The sequence below is a fragment of the Diadema setosum genome, chromosome 20 (genome assembly GCF_964275005.1).
Source record: "Diadema setosum chromosome 20, eeDiaSeto1, whole genome shotgun sequence".
NCBI lineage: Eukaryota > Metazoa > Echinodermata > Echinoidea > Diadematoida > Diadematidae > Diadema > Diadema setosum.
Genome location: NC_092704.1, coordinates 4,754,009 through 4,760,054, shown reverse-complemented (window position 1 = coordinate 4,760,054; position 6,046 = coordinate 4,754,009). Strand labels below are relative to the sequence as shown.

The 6,046-nt window shown below is 38.5% G+C and overlaps 1 long non-coding RNA gene across 1 annotated transcript; it reads left to right on the top strand.

The window, feature by feature from the left end:
* The first annotated feature begins 1,931 nt into the window (after nt 1-1,931).
* On the top strand, nt 1,932-4,545 carry LOC140243682 (uncharacterized). The gene is made up of 3 exons (XR_011902239.1): nt 1,932-2,052; nt 2,865-3,407; nt 4,526-4,545. It is a non-coding gene; the product is annotated as an uncharacterized lncRNA (long non-coding RNA).
* The last annotated feature ends 1,501 nt before the right edge of the window (nt 4,546-6,046 follow it).

The following is a 6,046-nucleotide window of genomic DNA, read 5'->3' as shown; positions in this document are numbered from 1 at the left end:
GTCTCATTGATACTGCCAGTTCGTCATAGCAACTGCATACGTCTGCTTTGCAAGAAATAATATTGTCTGAAATCAACAACACTCGGTGCTATGTGCAGAATAGTAATGTCTCAACATCATATCGGAGCTTAACTTTTTCATCACCTGTTATGTAGAAAATAAGTTTGCTCTAACCTGCAGACGAAGAGGGACTCGCACTATAGCTTATTAAGACGCTCTTGTTTGTCGAACGTACACAGCCTCAAAAGATGGCATGAAAAGTTCATTTTCAATTTTTGCAGAACTTTTTAATATGTAGGGTGGTTTTTAATGTGTTTAACATTTGTATTTCGCCCTATTTATTTTCTTATGTCTGTATAGGGAATGTTAGGGTTTGTGTTAGCTTGAAACAGTTTAATGATAATGGTGAACATGTCAAATGTACAATGCCATCATGCACGATCAAGTTTTGTATGGTGATATTTTTATGAACGCTTTGGTCATAAGAAGAAAAAAAAAAACTCTGGAAGATCCTAACAATCAAACGCAAATTGTCTTCAGTGGTAAAAGCAATTTGAGAAACAGGGTATTATGTAAATGTGAAGGGAGGTTGTTTTTCTCTCTTTCTTGAGTGTCGTCCATATCTTTGTTACTATTCAAACTTGCACAAAGTCCCGTTCTTCATGACACTGTTCAGCTATCTGGTCAACTGGAGAGAAGAGCTCAACGGAACATTGCAGACGAGTAACAAAAAAACAAAAAAAAAAAAATAACCCACCCAAAACAGAAGTTAATGGCATCAACTAAATAATAGTATTTCCACAATGTCACAAATAACCAATACCAGTACTGGCACACGAGCATGTTTTTTTTTCCATGTTTTATACAACATTACGAGAGCGTTAATGACGAGTACCTCAGTATCACGTTGTTTTTTGTGATCTGTATTTCAAACAGTACTTACGATTTATCATATACATGATTACGCCAGTTGTTCTACCTAGCAATCTTTACATTTCTCTACATTTTAGCGTATTTTCTTCTTCAGGCAAATTCGGACTTCAGCAGGGTAAACTTACCTGGATTTCAGATAAAAGCTCTTTTGTAAACTTTTGAGACTAACTGCACTTACGCTTCTTTGCGTATAAGCCTGATGGTGGTGGTTTCAATCTCAGAACCACGGTTATGATTAAGGTTTTGTGCTGCTGTGGAGCGAGTCTTGGTACTTTTGATTGTGGTATCTTTCACACAGCAGAGCTGTAGTATGCTATCATGTCTGCAGTATATCCCACGTGCATGTCGGGGCAGTTTCTTATACAGTGTACACTCTAAGAAAAAAAGGTTCTCATATGGTTCTCGTCGGCTCCAAAATGGTTCTCATCAGATGGTTCTCGCAAAATGGTTCCGATGAGCACCTATAAATGGTTCCCAATCGAAATGGTTCCGTTCGTCACCATTTGCTAGTATGCGACCCAGTCCCCGAGTGTTATTTGTGGTACTCCTGCAGGTCAAACAATATCTTTAGGTTCACTTTCATTTTTCCCCTTGCTGTATATTCGAATGTCAGATCTAAGAATCACCAAAACTGTGGTATTGGTACAAAAATAGTGTATGTGTTTCTACTGCTGTGATAATAAAAAGTACTCTTATTGTTTTTACCGTAGACTAATGACTTCTCTTGGCTGCGTGCCAACTGACAGCTGCCACCATCCAATTTTAGCGCTCGATCAGATATGCGTACGCGTAAACGTACACATACTAGTACTGCACTGTAGGACTACTAGTATGTAACCGCGGCGGCACGCGCCGCGGCTATGTAGCCCTGTGCTGCCTGCCTACCTGCGCCTAGCGCCTATGCAAACCTACCACCACATAGCGGCAGAGTGCCAATGCAATACCATACATAACACGCAGCGGCAGACGGCTATCCAGTGTAGACACGACACAAACACATCACACCCATAAAGAACGGCACCCGGTAACGTTAGACATTACTTTTGACAAAGTGGACTGGAAACGTGTCACTGTCAATTCCATTTTCGCCATGGCAGTCATCACAATTTAGGAGAAGAGGTAAGATTTTTAGTTTTAATGTGGTTTTATCTCATTTTTAGATGACATTCGTTCGACGTTGGTACAAAATCAAGTTAGAATGTTACGTGTTACTGTTAGATTCATCATTCAGTTTTCGTTTTCAGTCAGTGATTAACCTTTAACAGTTAACGGTTAGCTAGATCCTAATGTTAGATCTAATTTGATCGAAGCTGCTATCTTGTGTAATGTTTACCAGGTACAGTAGATCCAGATCTATCAATAACATGTTAGGCTGAGCTGACACTTTACAATTAGAAATTTGGCATAGCAATGGCTCATGGGCTAGCCCGAACAGACGCCGTGCGGGGCCGGAGCATGGCTGTCACGTTCTTACAGCGACTGGGCCGGGCTAAGTTACTTAGGCTAGTTTTAGCTAGGTATGCATGTAACGTTTAGACATTTCTATGCCTATTAAAAATAGAGTCTACTAACTCCGAAACATAGCCCAAACGCCGAACGCAAAGATAACTGTGTACAAGGAGCGCCCCGGGGTAAGGTCTATACCGTCTACATGCAATAAGGAAATTTGTTCTAATGTTAGAAGCTTATAAGTTACAATGTAGCAGTTATAAGTCCATATAACTGTCAGTGTTAACGTTAGAGCCAATAGAGGTCTGTCTACAGCCCAGTAGGCCTAACTGTTAGGTCAAAATCTCTTCAGTATGTTTTCAGGCTTGTTCTTAGTGAGGAGTCACGCCGTGTAATGCCGTGTTCTGTTTATCGAATTATAGCAATGACATTGTTTTATTAACGCGGTGTAGGTCTATTGTATCTTTCAATTCATATATCAGGGAAGTGGACACACCAACATGCACAGAAACCAGGGAACAAGTAACTCTGGCCGGGACGATGAAGCAGTACGTACGTGTTTGGGTCGCTGGTGCGGTTAGGGAAAAAGGTAGACTCTACATTGATCAGAGAGACAGCCCGTGACAGACCGTTGACAACATCGGCCAGAACCGTAGGCCTACCACTAGCCAAGAATGAGCTGGGCGGCCACAGTAATTCATCGATCAGAATAAGAGCCCGGGATAGCCCATTTGCAGCATCAGCCAGAACCCTGGGCAAGTCGAGAATGAGCTGTGTGGCTAAGACGATACATCGACCAGAATGACAGCCTGTGATAGCCCGTTGACAGCATCAAACAGAACCGATGGGCTAGTCAAGAATGAGCTGGGTGACCAAAAGAATACATCGATCAGAATGACAGTTTTAGCCCGATAGCCCGTTGACAGCATCGACCAGAAACCTACGCTAGCCAAGAATGAGCTGAGTCAAAGAAAACACACTGATGCTGCCAGAGAAAACCTTTGAGAAATATGTAGATAGGGTAGGTAAGTTCATTTGCATTGACTTATAGTGTATTTTATAGCTGCTCTTTCAGAATCTGCCATCAACCAAATATTCATGTCAGGCGACTTTTTGTTGGTTTGTGTGATGGAGGGTCACATGTTTTGGCATGATCCCAATACAGTATTTGCAACTTATAATGTTTCACTATAATTTGCATTTAACAGCTTTGAATCAACTGTATGGGGGGGGGGGGGTAGACGTTATGAGATCAGACTAGATGCCAATCTGAGAAGTGGAGTCATTCATAGTTCTAAACTTTAAAAGCACAAAAGGAAAATGCTCTTTATGATTCTCCAGTCATTGTGTGGTCGATTTCTGCACACTTTTAAAGTTTGCACCTAGACTGGTAAAACTTATTGCATTTATACCCACGCAGGAATTACGTATTGTGTAGAGAATTGAAGATTATGTAATTTATTTCAAAGCACTGATGCACCTCTTGTCACCAGTTTATATTGCTTTTGCAGAAATACAAAATGTACATGTGTGGTGTTTAAAAGATTGTTGGCAAATTTGGTGAACAAAATGACAAAAGCTAACAACATATTATTGTCATAGGCAGGTTATAGGACAGCAAATTCAAACCTTGGCTTTAGGCCTGCATATAGTTTACTCTAATGAATTTGTTGCTCTGCTTTTAAAAAAAAAGTGTAAATGAAGAGTTTGTTTGCAAAAACCGATAAGTCCATATTTGCCAAATGGAGATATTTACGATTACAGGTCAAGAAAAATAAAGAGAACAATAATAAAATTTTTGCTTCTTTTGACCATAACTTCAAAAATGTACCTTTATATGTAGTAACCAATATATAGTTTAAAAGGTATTATTTTGTACTTTATGACAGAGACCGTACTTCAAAATCTTCAAAAATGGACTTATCGGTTTTTGCTATCAAACTCTTCAAAATTTTATCGATTCCCAATGTTATATATTTTAGATCATGGTTGAGGAATTTTGTTCATTCATGCTTGTGAAACTGTGTGGGTGTGGTATCCTAGCTCTTTTCCCCTTGGGATTCTTATTATCCTTCTCATTATAAAACAATGTGTTCTTTTCTTTTCTTTTCTTTTCTTTTCTTTTTTGTGTGTGTTTTCGTAGGACATGCTGTAAATTGTCAGAAGTCATGATTTCGTTAACCTGAATTGATACTCTTCTTGTATTTGCAGTTGTATAGATGTGTCTAAGGTGCTTTCAAATTACAGAACAACAACAACAAAAAAAAGGTCACTCGTATACAAAGATAAGTTAATTCAAGTACTCGACGTTATGAATGTGAAGTGAAGTGAAGTGAAGAAGTGTAAAGCTTATCCTATCCGAAGTATCATATAGTACCAGCAATATAATGTATGTTTTCTGTGACAATACCAAAGGTCCTGTTTAATGGAATTGTTTTCCTGCCCTTTGTAGTTGCTTTTAGGACAAATATGCGTTAAAAGGAAAAAAAAAAACAACAACACCGAACAAACTAGCAAATATGTGGAAAAAGTACCTCATACTACTTAAGCAGGTAATGTACTTGCCTTCTGCCTATCTTATGACTTACACAATTACTGTATCTCATCCATGCAGGAATTACATGTATATCACAGAGAATTAGAAATTTTGTTATGTATTTCAAAAGCCTGATGCACCTCTTGCTATTTCATGATCTGTACAGAGATGTGTGATGGTGTTTCAAGAACTGCTCGGTACACAAATGACAAATATTGTGGAAAAAAATTAGTGAACAAATGAAAATATTTTGTTAAGAATATTTGACAGATTATAACATGACAAATACAAACCTCCCCTTTAGATTGTAAAAGTGAAGGTGAATAAATACATTTCTGCGAATTTGTGAAAGAGCAAATTTCTATGGTTTTCAGTTATTGTTTCATGAAAAAAATATTGGTGAATGTCATGTACATATATTCATACTTGTGAAACTGTGTGTGCATGGGTGTGTTATCCTTGCTATTTTTTTTTTCCAGTGTCAATGATAATGTATGATATGCTGATGTATTGCTAATGTTTTGAACGTATGTTTGACTGATGAGATGAAATTCAGATGAATTCATTTCATTTCAAATGAGTTTGTGATGCACATTTTCAATGCAGATAGGTAATGTACCTTTAAGAATGGTGCCAGTGAAGCACCTTACCAGCACTGCATGTGAAACACATCAAAAATACACAGACATCAATTCACATACTACATTTTAAGAAGAAAAAAAAAGGGTTCTTTTGAGCACCATTAAATGGTTCTCAGCACTGTCACAATAGCGACACCTTTATTGGAGCCTGTGAGAACCTTTTTTAAATGGTGCCTGTCAGCACCTTTTAACAATGGTGCCCATTAGAACCTTTTCCAATGAAATGGTTCTCATGAGCACCTTTTGAAAAGAGTCAAAAAGGTGCCCATCTTTAGTCAAAAAGGTGCCCATGGGCACCTTTTAAATGGTACTCACGAGCACCATTTCATCGGGAAAAAGGTTCTAATGGGCACCTTTTGCAAAAGGTGCCGACAAGCACCATTTAGAAAAGGTTCTCACGAGCACCTAAAAGGGTGTCGCTATTGTGACAGTGCTGAGAACCATTTAATGGTGCTCAAAAGAACCTTTTTTTCTTAGAGTGTAGTAT